The sequence below is a fragment of the Gracilinanus agilis genome, chromosome 3 (genome assembly GCF_016433145.1).
Source record: "Gracilinanus agilis isolate LMUSP501 chromosome 3, AgileGrace, whole genome shotgun sequence".
In the NCBI taxonomy this organism is placed as follows: domain Eukaryota; kingdom Metazoa; phylum Chordata; class Mammalia; order Didelphimorphia; family Didelphidae; genus Gracilinanus; species Gracilinanus agilis.
The window spans coordinates 367,375,130-367,394,770 of NC_058132.1; the positions used below are offsets into that span (position 1 = coordinate 367,375,130).

At 34.8% G+C, this 19,641-nt stretch overlaps 1 pseudogene; it reads right to left on the bottom strand.

Moving 5' to 3' along the window:
- Positions 1-12,427: 12,427 nt before the first annotated feature.
- Positions 12,428-13,298, bottom strand: LOC123239515 (annotated as a pseudogene).
- Between the last annotated feature and the right edge of the window lie 6,343 nt (positions 13,299-19,641).

A 19,641-nucleotide genomic window follows, 5' to 3' on the forward strand; every position in this document is an offset into this window, starting at 1 on the left:
TGCTCAAAGGGCTATAAAAGAATGCTTTCCCTTTGATCCAGCCATTCCATTGCTGGGTTTGTACCCCAAAGAGATCATAGATAAACAGACTTGTATGAAAATATTTATAGCTGTGCTTTTTGTGGTGGCAACAAATTGGAAAAGGAGGGTATGTCCTTCAATTGGGGAATGGCTGAATAAACTGTGGTATATGCGGGTGATGGAATACTATTGTGCTAAAATGAATAATAAACTGGAGGAGTTCCAGGCGAACTGGAGAGACCTCCGGGAACAGATGCAGAGCGAAAGGAGCAGTGCCAGAAGAACATTATACACAGAGACTGATATACTGTGGTAAAATCGAATGTAATGGACTTCTGTACCAGCAGCAATACAATGACCCAGGACAATTCTGAGGGATTTATGGTAAAGAACGCTACCCACATTCAGAGGAAGGACTGCAGGAGAGGAAACATATAAGAAAAACAACTGCTTGAACCCATGGGTAGGGGTGGACATGATTGAGTGTGTGGACTCGAAACTACCACACCAATGTAACTATCAACAATTTGGAAATTGGTCTTGATCAAGGACACATGATAAAACTAGTGGAAATGTGCATCGGCCATGCGTGGGGAGAGTGCGGGGGGCGAAGGGGAAAGGAGGAGCATGAATCATGTAACCATGTTAAAAATGAAATTTAATAAATGTTTGAGAAAAAAAATTCTTACAACAGTCAGAATTAGCTTCCACATAAATAGTAATGGTGACCCTTTTGTTTTGGAGTCTTCAAACATGATACACATTGCTAGGTTTCCAATAGGATTCATATCCACTATGCATATGTGACTTGGAAGTATTGATCTAGAATGTCTTAAAAAGTCAGTTGACTTTTTCAGATTCATCATTGGGAATTCAATAGGATAATCTTACGTTTCCATATTTATTCTTAAAGGAAATACCCACATTGGTGAGAATACTGATCCCTTAATATATGAGTGCTTTGCCTACATTTAGAGAAGCTTCCATATAAATAGGAGTGGTGGCCCTTTTGTTTTGGCTATACACTCCAAATATAAGTCAAATTGTAGGTTTCCAATATGTAGGAATTCCATTCAATTTTGTTTTTAACAGTAAAATATTTAAAGAGATTTTTGCACAATTTTAAATGTTTAATTTTTTGTCTCTGTACCTCTAACATCTTAGAATAGAACATAATACATAGTACAGGCTAAATAACTATTTTATTAACTAAATAATTTTACTTGTGTGACATTAAGTACACCATTTAGCTTCTCTGGGCTCCAGTTTTATCATTTATTAAATGAAACAATTGAACCAGATAGAATCTGAGGACTCATCTAGCTATAAAATATGATTTGAATTGAATAGCATTAAGGAACAAAGAAGATAAAGTAAAATAGAATGAAAGAAAGAAAGAAGCATGTATTAATTGCTTTCTTAAACCTAAAATATATCTGGCATTTCTTTGAATTTCCTAAACTCTATTTTTGTAACATTTAGCACTAAGAAAACATCAAGAAAAAGAAAAGATTATATTCATTAATGTATTTTCTTCTTAGTTTTCCTTGTCTCTCCATTCAATTGCCTAAGGAAAGTAAATGCTTTTTCATTGGCTTTAAGCTACCAGTCAGTGGAAAAATTTGTTGCATCCATGAAGTTCAATAATGTGTTCCCCAACTAGAAGAATTTTAACCATTTTAATAACTTTCTTCAAGCTTGCTTTCTTCCATCTGATCAATATTTAGCTAGTGGTAAGTACAGAATGAAATTTATATCCAATCATTATTATAGCAATCAGTTTGAAATAAACAGGTGGCATACAAATTTCTTTCTCATACCAAATACTTCCTTAAAGGGGCTTGAAATTGTAAAGCCTTAATGGTTATCAGAATTTAGCCTTTAAAACAATATTAAAATTACATTTAACAGACATGCTTAAGAATCTGAAGTGATTTTACTAAAAGGCTGAGTTATCAGCCAGTTATGGCTGATTTAATCATGCTAAGACTTTTTAATTGTGTTTAAGTTAAATGACTTAGCCTCTCTCTGTCATCTATCTATCTATCTATCTATCTATCTATCTATCTATCTATCTATCTATCTATCTATCTATCTATCTACCATCTATCTATTAACTGCATAATTGTATTGTTCTTCATTTATTAGCTTATTATATTACTGATATATTTGGAAGAACACTTAGCTCTATTTTCAACTCTAAAACATATTGCTTAAAAAACCTGCTCTTGTAGATATTTTTGGACATAGTTTGAAGAGTTTATTCATTCCATATTATTTAAACCTACATTGTACTTAAAAGGATTATCTTCATTAGGATTTGAAGAACTTTCTAGTTGGAAAAGGCCTTTTCCCACACCATATATGGACCTAATACGTCTAATTATCTGAAACTCACTTTTCCGCATGAGAGCCCAATCCAGATGGGAGAGCTTTAATTATAAGCAAGATTTTCTTTAAAATAAGATGACCTTGGGATGTGGAAAAATTGGAACCTAATTGCTGGTGGAGTTGTGAATTGGTCTAACCATTCTGGAGGCCAATTTGGAATTATGTGCAAAGGGCTTTAAATGAATGCCTACCCTTTGACCCAGCCATACCACTGCTGGGTTTGTACCCCAAAGAGATCATAGGGAAAAATACTTGAACAAAATTATTTATAGCCACACTCTTTGTGGTGGCAAAATATTGGAAACTGAAGTGGTATCCATCATTTGGAGAATGACTGAACAAATGATGGTATATGATGGTGATAGAATACTCTTGTGCTGAAAGGAATGATGAAGTGGAGGATTTCTATGTGAACTGGAAAGATCTCCAGGAATTGATGCAGAGTGAAAGGAACAGAACTAGGAGAACATTGTACACAGAGATAGATATGTTGTGACATACTTAAATGTAATAGGTTTTTCTACTAGCAGCAATGCAATGATGCAGGACTATCCTGAGGGACCTAGTAGAAAGAATGCTATCCACATCCAGAGAAAGAACTGTGGGAACAGAAATGCAGAAGAAGAACATATGATGAATCATGTTGTTTGATAGGGATATGATTAGGGTTTTGATTTTAGAAGATTACTCTATTGCAAATATGAATAACATAGTAGTAGGTTTTGAACAATGATTCACGTATAACACATGTGGAATTGCTTGTCAGATCCTGGAGGTGGGAAGAAAGAGGGATGGGTAAAAATAATGAATCATGTAACCATGGGAAAATATTCTAAATTAAAAAAGTAAATTAAAATAAGATGACCTCTATTTCTTTGGATCCATAAACTCTCCATATTATAGTTTCAAGGTTGTTTTTGGTGAAAATAATGTTACACTAATATCAAATCCAGAAATTATCTGTATGTCATATTTACACTATGATACCAATTATAAAAATGAATAAATGTAGGGTATCATGTCTATAATTCTGCATATGATCCCATTGCTCATTAATCAGGCATTTATATGCCCCCAAATATCTATGAAATGAGAGGCTTAGACTTTATTGTCTCATAAATCTCCTCCAGTTATGAACCTATCATTTGATGATCCTATATTTCAGTCACACTACCATGTTGATTTAACTCCTGAGTTATGGAAAGTGTTGTGCTAGGTGGAAATTATGGAAACCAAAAGCTAAATGATTTCTGCCCTCAAATAGTTTACATTTTAATAAGGAGAAATAGCACATAACAGGAAAAGTGAGAAACAATATAGAGAATGTAACTGGCAAATATATCAGAATCTAAGAAAATTATATTTTTGGAAAATTTTTGGAGAACAATATTTTTATTGACTTTACAATATATTTTTCATTTTATACATGTTCATAATTATATGCAAGCTTGGGGGAGCCCACATTTAAAATGTTAAAGAAATATTTTACTACTCATTAGTGAAGGTGGGAGATTATAAAAACTAGTAAATTCAATTTTAAAAATACAGTTATTAAGTTCCTACTATTTGCAAAGCACTGTTAACTAATATTAAAACCAAATCTGTCAAGAAATTTAAAGATCAGTTCAGATAATGACTATCAATCCTAGATGATTTTGTCTTTTAATTCCCAAAATAAATCAGTTATTGGTTAAGAAAACTTCTTCTCAGATTATATAAAGGAACCTTTTTTAGTTTTTTTTTTTAAATATATGTTACATTTGAATGAGAACTAGAGATAGAGTCAAAAATAAATACAGAGTTATAGAGTGAGAGATAAAGAGAAACAGATATATTATGCATGAGTCTATGTGTTTCAGGGAAACCATATTGTAGTGCCAGAGCATCATAGTTTTAGAACTATATGGGGATTTTGATATCAATCATCTGATCCTTCTTTATTTGACTGTCAAGGAAACTTAAGCTCAGATCAAAGAATGATTTGCTTAAGACTAACAGGTACTCCCAGAGAGATAATAGGGGAAAAGGCTTGTACAAAAATATGTATAGCCACGCTCTCTGTGGTGGAAAAAAACTGGAAAATGAGTGGATGCCCTTTAGTTGGGGAATGGCTGAACAAATTGTGGTAACTGTTGGTGACAGAATACTATTGTGATCAAAGGAATAATGAACGGGAGGAATTCCATGTGAACTGGAATGACCTCCAGGAATTGATGCAGAGTAAAAGGAGCAGAACCATCAGAACCATATACACAGAGACTGATACACTGTGGTCCAATCCAATGTAAAGGACTTCTCTATTAGCAGCAATGCAATGCAATGCAATGCAATGATCCAGGATGACTTAGAGGGGCTTATGAGAAAAGAACTCTATCCACATTCAAAGGAAGAACTCTGGGAGTGGAAACAGAAGAAAAACAACTGCTTGATCACATGGGTTGATGGGGAAATGATTGGGGATATTGACTCTAAATGATCACCCTAGTGTAAATATCAATAGTATGGAAATAGGTCTTGATCAATGACACATGTAAAACCCAATGGAATTGTGTGTTGGCTATGGGAAGGGTGTGGGGGAGGTGAGGGAAAGAACATGAATCTTGTAACCATGGCAAAATATCCTAAATTAATTAATTAAATGAAATTATCAAAGATAAAAAAGACTAACAGTTACTAATTGTTGGACATGAAATTTGATCTCATATTCTCTTTGTTAAGTGCCATAACTCTTTTCAGCATGCTAAGATCATCTGATATAGCCCCGTTACATTTTACATCAGGAATCAGAGGTCAAGAAAGTGGAATAATTTGTCCAAAGTCAAATAAGTAGTAACTGCATTAGTATGGAATAACCCATTACTTCTGACTTCAAATATAGCACTTACTTCAATGTACCATGGTTTCCCACCACCCTAAGAGTTTTTAATATGGATGAAAAATATAGCACATTTCAGATATTACATTTTTGGTATTGGGGATCTGAATTTTAGATGCTCTGAAATATAGTGGGAGCAAAAAGAAAGATTGTACAATACCTTTTTCTCTGTTGGGGAGGAATTATGTGTATTTTTAATTGAATTCAAGAGGAAAATTTGAGTTTTCTAACTTGGAAGAAATCACTTCTCTTTCTTTTGCAAAATAGAAATGGCGATTTATACATTTTCTTGTTCTAGGGTTTATTGAGAATATCAAATGAGTTAATATATATCAACTACTTTGTAACAACAAATCTTATTTTAGGATTGAATTTTATAAATGTTTTCTTCACTGTAACACTTCAAAGAATAATTATACTATCTTTATAAATATGCCTTTTAATAATAAGAGATCATGGACCTTCTAAAACTAACTAGATGGCCTTTCAGAGTTGCTATAATTGAAAAAATACAATTCTTTAGTAGAAGATTTTGTGTTAAGAATATTTGAACTTGTATAGGCTTGTCCTTAAGCAGGAGACATAGGGTCAGTCTATAATTTGGTCTCAATGAATCAGATCTTTATATTTGGAAGGGAACTCAGTGATTATCTAGTCCAATCCATAATTGAGAAGATTATCAGATAAAATGTAAAAGTGGTAGTCTTTGAAAGAAAATGTCTATAGAAGTGGAACTAACCCACTACCTCCTGAATCAATGAGGGGAGAAAGATTTACCTTCTCCACATACACACTTCTTTTACCCTGGCTTTAAGAACTGGACTCCTTACAACACAATAAGATTGCTTCACCATCATATACCACAATTTGTTCAGCCAGTATTTTTCCTTATTATCTCTTTGGGTAATGAACCCAGTTGTGGTATGGTTGGATCAAAAGACATGTAATCTTTTAAAGCAATTTGAGTATAATTCAAAATTGCCTTCCAGAATGGCTGGATTAATTCACAATTCCACCAGAAATGCATTAGTATCCCAATTTTACCACATCTCCTCCAACATTTATTATTTTCCTTTTCTGCCACATTGTTCAGTCTGCTAAGTGTGAGGTGGTACCTCAGAGTTGTTTTAATTTGCATTTCTCTAATAGGGAATGTAATATCATTTTCTAATAAGAAAACGGAGAGCAAGTTGAGTGACAACCAACAGTTTGGAATTCAGAAACTTACCCAGATGCCATGAACCAAGAGGCAAAAGACAGTTGCTGCCAAAACTATAAAAAGGCATGAGCTGAGGCAAACAGTCTCTCAGTTGTGAGAAAGGGACCCCGGGTTGCTGGGTGGGTAGGCCAAGCAATTTGCTCAAGTTACTTGTATACTGCTTAACACACTATCAACTAATGAATAGAGCTGTGAGATATATGCAAATTACCTGATCAACAAGAAGAACATCATCAACCCTCAGGCCATTTGGTCAGGGCAAAGGTGCCTGGCCTACCCACCAAGCCACCTGGCATTTCCTTCTCACAATCGAGACTGTTTGCCTCGGCTCATGCCTTTTTATAGTGTTGACAGCAACTATCTTTTACCCCTTGGCTCATGGCATCTGGTATGGTTCTGAATTCCAAACTGTTGGTTGTCCCTCAACTTGCTCTCCATTTTCTTATCAGAAAATGATATTACAGGAGAGATTTAGAATACCTTTTCCATGTGATTATTGACAGTTTTGATTTCTTCACCTGAAAATTGCCTATTTATATTGCTTGACCATTTGTCAATTGGGGAATGCCTTGGTTTCTTGTACAATTGACTTAGTTTCTTATAAGTTTGAGAAATTAGACTTTGGTCAGAGGTTTTTTTTATAACCCTCCCCCAATTTGTTACTTCTCTTTTAATTTTGGTTTCATTGATTTTGTTTGTACAAATGTTTTTTTTTTTAATTTCATATAATTAAAATTATTTATTTTACATTTTGTAACACTATATCTTTCTTGGTCTTAAATTCCTTTCCCATAGATCTGACAGATATACTATTCTATGTTCATGAAATTTGTTTATGAGTTCCCTTTTTATATTTAAATCATTTAGCATTTGGAATTTATCTTGGTATAGGATATGAGATGTTTATCTAAACCTATTTTTTCACATACTGATTTCCAGTTCTCCCAGCAGTTTTTGTCAAATAGTGGGTTCTTGTCCCCAAAGCCGGGATCTTTGGATTTTCTGAGCACTATCTTATTGAGGTCATTTTGTTTTAGCCTCTCAGGTAGTTCAGTAATTCTCAAACTGTCTCTCTTCGATCTGTTTTCCAGGTCAGTTGTCTTTTCAATGAGTTATTTCATGTTTCCTTCTATCATTTCATTCTTTTGATTTTTCTTTATTATTTCTTGGTGTCTCATGAGATCATTTCTTCTACTTGCCCAATTCTAGTCTTTAAAGATGCTTTTCAGCTATGATCTTTTGATTTCCCTTTTCAGTTTGGTACATCTGCTTTTTTTGACTTCCAGCAGGTCAGTTCTGTACTCCAATTTGCTTATTATTTTATTTCATTTCTGTGCATCTTTTGCCATTTGGGAAATTTTGTCTTTTAAGCTGTTATTTTCTTTTTGTATTACTTTCATTTCTTTTTCTCTCTTTTCTTCTCATTTTTCTTCTATTTTTCTCTTACTTGGTTCTTGAACTCCTTTTTGAGTTCCTCCAGAGTTTTTGACCAATTTCTATTTTGAGGGGCATTTGCATATTCTAGATTGTTTCTCACTCTCTTCTGTTGCTATTCTATTTTGCTCTTTTCCTCCATAGAAATTTTCCAGAGATAAGAGCTTTTTTTGCTGTTATTTACTCTTTTTGCCACTAAAGAACTGGGATTCTTGTATGTTGGTGGTCATTGCTATCTTGGTTTCTGTCTCATAGGGCTATGCCTTGGGACTATATTTCCTTCCCTGTCTGAGGCCTGAGTGAGGCAGGTAGATCTGTGGTGTGTTTTGTGTAACATGTTTCAGAGCTTTTTGCCCTGAGGCTATCTTTCTCAGCCACTGTTGCTGCTGCTGTTGTCTCCTATTAATGTTGTTGTTTTTGCTGCTGCTGTTGCTACCTATTGCTCCTCCTTCTGCATCTCTGAGCCCCACCTCCTGGGCCTGGAATTTTTGAGGTTAGGTCTGTGGGGTGGCAGGTTGAACAACATTTTACCCTTAGGCTACATTCCTCAGCTGCAGGACCAAGCTCCCTGCTATTCCTCAAGTTTCACTGCCCAGTACCATTACAACGCTAGGGTTGAGTTTGTGGCTCTTTCAGACAGCCTGCAAGAATTTGAAGTTTTCCCTATTCTTGGCTCTGACTGACAAGATAGGTGAGTGGAGGGGTGGTAAGTGTATCTTTGCCCCATTATAACTTTGGGGATCCCTTCTCACTGCCTACCTTTCAGATTATGTCTAGTGGCAGAGCCTCTTTACTCATCCCCCTTTGACTTCTGACCTTTTAACATGCTTTGTAATGATTGGTTTGGAAGGAATTTCTGAGTGGCTTCAAGTTTTTCCTGCTGCTAAGCCACCATCTTGGCTCCTCCACGATTTCTCTTGAAGATACTAGAGTATCATGGGAGAGGAGTGAAATCTAGTATAAATGTCCTTCAGACAATTGTGGGGCCATGTTAATCAATTTTACATGGAGGCCTTGTCTAGGATAAACCCGTAGAGACATTTTCTGTGTGGGATTTGATTTTAGAAATAATTTAGTCTTTGAGATCCTAAAGAAATTTGAGATTTTTTTCTTTTTGGTTTAAAATCTTTTTATTTTTATTTTTTTGGTGAGGGTTCTCTCTGTTGTGGATAAAAGAGGGGTACACTAAAGTTCAGGGGTGATCTTCCCTTTCTGAGTGACAGAGTGGTAGAGATGATTGAGATAATAGGATAGGAATGGAAGGGAAGGCTAAGTCTAGGGAGGAATGGACAAGGCGGTATTTGGATGGTAAGGGTACAGGTGAGGTTTTCAAGAGAGGCAGCTGACACAGACTAGACACTCAGGCTAGAGACAGAAGACACTGGGTGGGGGGGGGAATAGGCTGAAACCTTCCAGGCAGGAAAGGTACTTTTACAGACCCAAGGAATAGGGCCAGTCAGAAGTGGTTTGAATCTGACTTGAGGACTTTCTTGTCAGTTTCTCAAGTCCTCAAGGAGGAACCACAAGGCTGCTCCCTGTCAATGAAACTGAAGGGATTCAGGAGGAAGTGTTGAGCAACTACTTCCTCCCAAGATGGATGCCTCCAGTTTCCCTCAGGAAATAAAAGAGAATTATTCCTCACCTTCGCCTTTACCTAGTTTCTTCAACACAAAGATTCTCCAGAGGGTCTAATTAGGTAACCAAGGGTTTATTAATATTTCAGGATGGTCTGGAAGGAGAGAGGTGACTGGGGTTTCTGACAACTGCTAGGGAGAAATTCAAGATCGGGGGGGGGGGTCTCAGGAATGGGTTAGACTGAGAGAGAACCTGCTCTCTCAGCTGAGGAAGATTTGGCTGCTTTTAAGGAAGAGGGTACACTAAAGGGATAGTTTGAATTCAAGGACGTCCTACTTGCCTATTAGGGCAAAACCCACAAAGTCTTTTCACTAAAAACCCCAAAGCCACCCTGCCTCTCAGAGCCCCAGGAAACAGGCAGGGAAAAACAGAGAAATAATATGAAGAAGGTCAAGGAGAGGTCCAGAGAAATTAGCCAGGTTCAAATTATCCAAAGACAAGGCACAGGCCAAACCAAACCAAAAGCCAAAATAGAGCTCTGGTGATCCTTTCTGCTCTGTTCAAGCATCAGAGATCAATTGAACTCTCTAAGAATTCTAAGGCTTCCAAATGCCAGAAATTTTCAGTTGGCCCCCTGCAAGAGCAAAAACCCTTCTTGCAACTTTTGCATTACATCTCTCAAGTCAATTCCATTAATATAACTTTGCAAAATTTTCAATTTTGATTATTTAACTATTTAATTATTATACCCTTTTTGTATTTTTAGATTCTGTATATTAGTTCCACATTGAGATATTCTACTTCACAGTTTTGATATTTTAAGGGTCAGTATAGGAATCTAAATGTGAATTTTTGAGTTTTGTGAAAGCCTCAGATCATATGTCACAGAAATAGGTTAAAAACTCAGAGATACATAAAATATACACGTTGTATTATAGAATATCAACATATTTTGTCTCTTAATACCAAAAATATATTCAATTTATTATTTAAAATGAAAATAAGTAAAAAGTTAAAGCATTTGAAAGAAATACAAAAGCCAGCTAATGACACTCAAAGGCTAACAATGTCTAGAGATATCTTAACATTTACCTATATACAGACAATGACTAAATACTTAATGCATATTTTACAATAAGGTACTGTAAATATCCCATAAAAGAAAATAAATCACATTTCTTCTCTCATATGAAGGGAAGGTCAAGGTCAATCTCTTTGTGAGGATTTTCCAGATTATGGAGTGCTACACTCTTAAATCTTGGAATGTAGAAGAGATATCTGTATTATCATACTTATGTGTTATATATTACTGATTCCCAAATAAGCATTGGCATTGTTTGCAGTAACAAAGATCCATGATTGAATTTTAGATACCCTTTGGCAACCTAGAGAAAATTATCTGGGCATCAATAAGGTCCTCCTATGGTGGTGGGACTCTTAGATAGATGTATTTTTGTGCTATGTAGAAAGAGATAACTTTTTTGTTTTGTTTTGTTGTGCCCCATGCATTCTGGGACACTTTTGTGCTAAATGTAGTTGAACAATTTTCTAAACTGAGGAAGTCATTAAAAATGGTTCCATCAAATATAGCTCTTTTTCTTTGAGAAAGGAACAAATTCATTTTGATTCCAGGTCCCAAATTTTTGTAGGGGGAAATCCACTTGCCTAAGAAAATTGAAGGTAAGTCTTAAGTAATTCCTACTGACTCAGGTATATGTTCTAGATCAAAGTCCAGTTTCTTTGTCTTTGTTATTTTTTTTTTTGCATGTACATTGAAAAAGCATATATAAAAATATGATTAAGTAAGGTGAGATATTTGGTAAATTTTGTAAAAATGTTCCATTTTTTGTTGCCTTGTCAGGGAATATTGTGAAATGTTCTTTCAGTGAATCTGGGAAATTTTTATTTGGAGATAATTGTGATTTTCTTCTGTACATGTAGGATTGAAAGTTATATTTTAGATTTCACTATATTCTACTTATATAACATTTGAAAGGATATTTATTTTGCTTCCTCAGATGTCATTCTGAATTACTCTGAATTGGGATAAAAACTCTGTTAAAAAAACAAAAAGAACTCCTGCCTATTCGTTAGGGATTGCAAATTTCAAACAAGAGAAATGTATAAAGCAGGCAATTCAAATATTGCCCAATTCATAGCATATAGAAGTACTCCCAAAGAACATTTGGAACAAATTTAGAAATAGACCTGTGTGTGTGTGTGTGTGTGTGTGTGTGTGTGTGTGTGTGTGAGTATATGCATGGGTGTGTGTTTATTTCACTTCTCTGTTGATTGCCCACAGTTTTAGATTTACTTTCATATTAGCCAATCTGCTAGGTATGAAATGGTACGCCAGCATTATTTTGATTTGCATTACTTTTATTTCTTGAAAACTTCATCAGTTCTCATTATTTAACTATGAATCTTGATGCTGATGTCTTTAAGATCTATATATCCAGACCTAATATTTTTCCTGATCTTCAGCCTGGATCATTTATTAGATATTTCTTTTTTTTTTAACTTTAACAAACTTTTCTTTAGTAAATTGCTTTAAATTACAGATAATGTTTTAAATGAGCCCCCACTTACATTTTGTTTTAAAGTAATAACTCTGTCATACAAATAAATTTTCAAGAATAAAAGTGCACTATTTTAATAATATGTATTTCCAAGTTAAAAAATATTGTTTTATAATAAAACTCTAAATATTTTAAAAAGAATAAGTCAGTATCATATATTCAAGAAGTTATTCATCTTTTTAAAAAGTTGCTTAGCAAGTTAAAGAGGAGGACTTTTAGAAGCAAAATGTAATTGAAAAAAAGCTAGTTGTGCTTTTACAATTTTACATTACTGATGCATTTTTCCCTTCACATAGAGGAATTTAAATAGTACTATGTTGGTCTGGGGGACTATCATCCATTCTGTGCAGCTGGGACTTGGATATTTCCAAATCTCTCTTCCTCTTCATGTGTATGTTTTAAATTCCCTGTGTACCAGATAACACTCTTTCCAGTTGTAGTGACGACATCATCTGTATTGTTAATTTTTCTAGATAAATGGCTTCATTTTCCTGAAGCTGACAAATCCAGTATTAGGATTAAAACAGAGCCATTTTTCCTGAGCATATATAAATGCCTCCTTGCATTTCACTTCCAATGTTTTCATAATGTATGCAATAACTAAGGCAGTGCTTCTGAAAATTCCTGTATATTCATGGACAAGCACTTTTCCTTCGTTTAGTAAACTTCCATCAGTAAATTTTTTAGCCATGGAGAAAAATGTATTACATTTTCTACTGGGTTATCTGTTATATCCAGTACTAAATATTTAAATAATTTTTGAAAATTTTGTTTAATAAAATTTGTTTCTATGTTTTGTCTTATGCATATTACCTGCATTTTTCTCATGTTTCTATAGTATAGGTTAGTGATGGGCAAACTTCAGCCCATGGGCCAGATGCACACCCCTTGAAATGTTCTATCTGGTTGTGCACCATTATTCCGAATCTGACAAATACAATGAGTAGGATACAATACAATGGAACTTTGAAAAAGTTGCCTTAGAAACAGACTGACAAATGAGCATTTCCTTTCCTTTGGCCACCTCTTTAAAAAGTTTGCCCATCACTGGTATAGGTAGTTTGTTTTTCATAGCTGAAGAATATGAGCCCCAAAACAATACAGGTCATATTTCCTGCATCTCTCACCTCATGGGATAGGTCCAATCTTCAGCATTTTCTTTGGATTGTGATGGGGTGAGAAACTCCAACTTCACATCCTCCATTGCCCCAGCCAGCTGATTGATGTGGGCCAGCTAATTGGTGTTGTCTAGAGGGCCAGTTGGCAGTCTGGCTCATAGCCCTCAGACAAGTTATAGGACTGCAAGCAGTGGTTGTAGCCAACAAGAGGACCTGGGAAGGTGGTGGGGCGTGCAGTTTGCAGGCTGACTACTGACACATGTAAGCCACTAATATCCAGTGACCCTGGTGATGGCAATGCCAGTATATCTGAGTATTTAGTGGCTGTTCCAAACCCCCCGCCCTACCCCTTCAACATATTAGATATTTCAAATTGGATGTCCTGGCAATATCTTAAACTCAACATGTCAAAATTCAACTCCTTATTATTCTCCTTAAACCATACCCTCTTCACAACTTCCTATTTTCCCCTAAAACCCACTCCCTGTCATCCCACATATCCAATCAGTTACCAAATGTTTTCATTTTAAATTTCACATTATTGCTCACATTAAATAATTTCTTTCTTTGATTCCCTTTATTCCTCTTCCCTAGATTTACAAAATTACAAAATCCACATAACTTATACTCTCAATTAAAATCTCTCAAACTTCAATCAATATTACTCCCTTCTACCAAAATAATTTTCTCTAAATCTGATTTTAAGATTACCCCTTTTGAACACCTCTGGTAGCTATTTGTTTTTAAGATAAAATTATACATTTTTAAATATATATATTTAGAGTCTGACTCAACCTAGACACAGGATAGCTTTTTAGACTCTTTAGATGATACCTACTCACATTTCTGCAGTCCAGACAAACGGATCTCTCTGGGAGTCCCAAATGTGTACTTTTTTTCTTTTCGACCTCATGACTGAAATGAGTTTCTTTCCTAATTACACCTTATATAGCCCCTCTCTATGAAGTCCTTATTAATTTTCTAATATTTTAATGACCTCTGTGCCAAACTATTTAAGCATTCCATACATTTATAAGTATTTATTTTATTTTTATATTTTATATTAATATTATAATTATATATAGTTATATTTTCATGTTTTTGTTGCATATCTAATTAGAATATAAATATTAAGTAGAAATTATTTCACTATCTGGCACATAGTTAAATGTTTCATAAATATTTACTGATAGATTGGAGAGCTCACTTCTCCACCCCTAGAGCTGAAGAATTAAGTGATTTGCCCAGGGTTACAGAGAAAGTTTATGTCATTGGGGTGACCAGAACTAAGATCTGCTTTCCATCTATTATGCCACATACCTCTCCATAAGGTAACGTAGAAATTTCTTCTTTTTCTACTTTAAAAATCTAGTGTAGGAAAGGTAGAAAATTGTGAAGTTACTTCATTAAGAATTAAAAGGAAAGAAAAAGGAAAGAAATGAATCTTTCAAGCATTATACAGTCATAATCCAAAATACATAGCATGCAAAATTGTCATTGGAATATTTTACACTGACACACCTTTCTTTTTTTCATTTTATAAAAAAAAAGAGATATAGTGAGAAAATTACACCTCTGTGAAAACTTTCAAATTATGACTATATTTCAGGTTTGGCAGGAGGCAAGAGTGGTTCATCACCTTCAGCAGGATTCCTTTTAATTCAGTGCCTTGACAATAATTTCAACTGGGGGTAGGATTAAAAAAATGTATACTACTGGAAGGATTGAAGATCTCAATATGTCTAATTTCTCAACAAAGGAGGAGGCATCTCCTATCAATCCAGACACTGGAACATTGACAGGGCTGACTTGGAAAAAAGAAATAATATGTTGTGACCCCATTAGTAACACATTGCTTTGAATATCTAAACTGGGTCAGAAAATTCATGTATGTAAAGTGGCAAGAAAGACAAGAATATAGACACTTATTTACAAATAAAGTATAACTTTAAATAATACAAATAAAGTGTAACTTAAAAGCATGTGTATGTGTCAGACTTAACTTTGTAATTTATTTTGAACAAACTTATTTGGAGAATTTGCTTTTACTAATGAAGAAAAGTAATAGATTTCTCTTAAGGAATATATTATCTAAGTCCTGATGTCAACAGACTGAATAGCTAAATAGGTTAAACACTAATAGAACTTTTCCATTTATTTCTATTTGTCCTCTGCATTATTAAACATCAATTTTGAAAATTTAGAAAAGGAAGAAGAGTAAGAACCCTCTATCTTTCATATTATTTGTAGTTCTCCACATAAATATGTATAAAGAAATAGATTAGGTCTGGGAAGGTGTCATCTCAGGAGAACAATATACAATCATGCCCTTTTTGCAATAATACCTTAATGTGAAATGGTCTAAGAATCAGATAGGTTCCTAACATCAGTGATTTGTTTCATCAAGGAAAGCACTTACATTTCTTCCTGAGTTTATTGTACTCTGTAATATTTGAGCATTTAGGTTCCAGGTTAAGATGGTGGCAGAGTAAAAAGCAGCTGCCTGCCCTCTCCTAACCCATGCATATAGGACTCCTCAAGAAGACATAAAAACAAATCCAGAGGAAAGAAGGGACCCCCACAACAGGGAGCAGCATCAAAGGTACATGGAATCAGGCATTTCCATGCTATAAAGGGGTGGAAAAGCTGCTGGGAAATTTGGAAAACAATATGGGAGAGATTAGGTTTAGATTAACATCTCACACCCTACACCAAGATAAATTCAGAATGGGTGAATGACTTGAACATAAAGAGGGAAACTATAAATAAGTTAAGTGAACACAAAATAATATACCTGTCAGATCTCTGGGAAAGGAAAGATTTTAAAACCAAGCAAGAGTTAGAGAAAATTACAAAGTGTAAATTAAATGGTTTTGATTATATTAAGCTAAAAAGCTTTTGTACAATCAAAAACAATGTAGTCAAAATCATAAGGGAAACAACAAATTGGGAAAAATCTTTATAACAAAATCTCTGACAGGGGTCTAATTACTCAAATATACAAGGAGTTAAATCAATTGTATAAAAAAATCAAGTCATTCCCCAATTGATAATTGGGCAAGAGACATGAATAGACAATTCTCAGCTAAAGAAATCAAAAGAAAGTGTTCTAAATCTCTAATAATTAGAGAAACGCAAATCAAAACAACTCTGAGGTATCACCTCACACCTAGCAGGTTGGCTAAAATGAAAGAAGGGGAGAGTAATGAATGCTGGAGGGGATATGCCAAAATTGGGACATGGATGCATTGCTGGTGGAGTTGTGAACTGATCCAACCATTCTAGCTGGCAATTTGGAACTATGCTCAAAGGGATATAAAACAATGCCTGCCCCTTGATCCAGCCATACCACTGTTGGGTTTGTACCCCAAAGATATCATACATAAACAGACTTGTACAAAAATATTTATAGCTATGGTTTTTGTAGTGGCAAAGAACTGGAAAAGGAGGGTATGTCCTTCAATTGGGGAATGGCTGAACAAACTGTGGTATATGCGGGTGATGGAATACTATTGTGCTAAAAGGAATAATAAACTGAAGGAGTTCCAGGTGAACTGGGAAGACCTCCAGGAACTGAGGCAGAGTGAAAGGAGCAGAGCCAGAAGAACATTGTACACAGAGACTGATATACTATAGTAAAATCGAATGTAATGGACTTCTGTACTAGCAGCAATGCAATGACCCAGGAGAGCTCTGAGGGATTTATGATAAAGAACACTACCCACATTCAGAACTGCACGAGAGGAAACATAGAAGATAAACAATTGCTTGAACTCATGGGTTGAGGTGGACATGATTGGGGATGTAGACTCGAAAGGACCACACCAATGGAACTAACAACAATATGGAAATAGTCCCTGAACAAGGACACATGTTACAACCAGTGGAAATGAGTGTTGGCCAAGGGTGGGGGGAGAGCGAGGAGTGAAGGGGAAATAGGGGCATAAAGTATATAAACAGGTTAAAAATAAATATTAATAAAATTTTTTAAAAAAGACAGGGAAGGTCATTACATCTTGATTAAAGGCAGTATAAACAATGAGTAAATAACACTGCTCAATGTGTATGCACCAAGTGGTATAGCATCCAAATTCATAAAGGAGAAACTGGCAGAGCTCAAGAAGGAAATAGATAGTAAAACCATAATAATGGGAGATCTAAATACTCCACTTTCAGATCTAGATAAATCAAACAAAAAAAATAAAAAAGAGGTAAGAGAGGTGAATGAAGTCCTAGAAAAATTAGATTTAATTGATATGTGGAGAAAAATAAATAGGGGCAAAAAGGAATACACCTTCTTTTCAGCTGCACATGGTACATTCACAAAGATTGACCATGTAATAGGGCATAGAATCATTGCAAACAAAGGCAAAAGAGCAGATATAAATAAATGTAACCTTCTCAGATCATAATGCAATAAAAATAATAATTAGTAAGGGCACCTGGACAGGCAAATCAAAAACCAATTGGAAATTAAACAATATGATTCTCCAAAACCAATTAACCAAAGAAGAAATCATAGAAACAATCAACAATTACATTGAAGGAAATGACAATGATGAGACATCCTACCAAACTCTGTGGGATACAGCCAAGGCAGTGCTCAGGGGGAAATTTATATCCTTGAGTGCATATATTAACAAATTAAGGAGGGCAGAGATTAATGAATTGGGCATGCAACTCAAAATACTAGTAAGCAAGCAAATTAAAAATCCCCAGATGAAAACTAAATTAGAAATACTAAAAATTAAGGGAGAAATTAATAAAATTTAAAGTAAAAGAACTATTGAATTAATAAATAAGACTAGAAGCTGGTATTTTGAAAAAAAAAACAGTTAAAATAGACAAAGTACTAGTCAATCTAATAAAAAAAAAGGAAAGAAGAAAACCAAATTGATAGTATCAAAGAAGAAAAGTGAGACCTCACCTCTAATGAAGGGGAAATTAAGGCAATCATTAAGAACTATTTCACCCAATTATATGGCAACAAATACAACAATTTAGGAGATATGGATGAATATTTACAAAAATATAAACTGCCTAGATTAACAGCAGAAGAAATAGAATACCTAAATAATCTCATGCAGAAATAGAAATTGAACAAGCCGTCAAAGAACTCCCTAAGAAAAAAATCACCAGGACCTGATGGATTCACAAGTGAATTCTATCAGACATTCAAAGAGCAACTAATCCCAATACTATACAAATTATTTGATATGATAAGCAAAGGTGTCCTACCAAATTCCTTTTTTGACACAAATATGGTACTGATTCCAAAGCCAGGTAGATAAAAAACAGAGAATGAAAACTATAGACCAATCTCCCTAATGAACATAGATGCAAAAATCTTAAATAGAATATTAGCAAAGAGACTCCAGTAAGTAATTAAGAAGATCATCCACCATGATCAGGTGGGGTTTATACCAGGAATGCAAGGATGGTTCAATATTAGGAAAACCATTGTTATGATGATAATAACAGATAGTTTGGAGAAGCAGATAAATGTGTTAGTGCCAAATAGAGCTTTAAATTAAGAGCCAGAGATTGACAGGCTACAGTGAGGAAAAGAGGGGATAAAACACTCCTGATTCTCAAACCCCTCCCCCTCTAACTGCTTCTGCTTCAGTTGGTAATGAAGACAGGAATAAGATTCCTCTGGTAAGTTTCAGTTATGGCTGAAACGCCAACTGATGTTCCTTTCTTAAATTTATATTCCTCCCAGGTCAGTATGATGAGTATATAGAAATTACTTATCTAACTGTTGAGGACAGAGGAGATCTTAAACTGGCAGCCAACAGGATTCAACCCAATTGTACAGACTGAATTGTAAGTATCTTCCCAAATAATTATCAGGCACAGATTTGAAGGTAAAAAGTTATATTAGGAATTAACAAGGAAAATTAGAGAAGTTAATGAAGGTTTTAGGATAAAGGAAAGGTGACCCTGAACTGTTAAATTGATGCCCCTTCCCCCCTCCTCACTGGAGGGGAGGAAACACTTAACTAAAACTGGCTCTCTTACTATTGATAAATATCTTACTCTCTAATCACTAAGTAATTATATAATTATATTAATGAAGAATAGTAATAACAAACAGGCTAACCCTATGAGTAGGAATCACTAACTTATGCTACAATGGTCACCTCAGAAGAAACCCCAAGTCAGGAGAAACAAGCAGAGTGTCTGCTCACATCCACTCCCACAAATTAACTGTCTTCAACCCTTCTCAACTGCCCCTCACCCAAAGTTCTCCATGGGGGTCCCTTGGAATTCTGGGTGAGGCTATCCCTGTACCTTTATAGGGATTCCATGCTTTGCCTCTGCACTCAACACCATCCACATAATTGACCATATCTACAGTCTAACAAACAAAAATCACATGATTATCTCAATAGATGCTGAAAAAGCCTTTGACAAAATACAGTATCC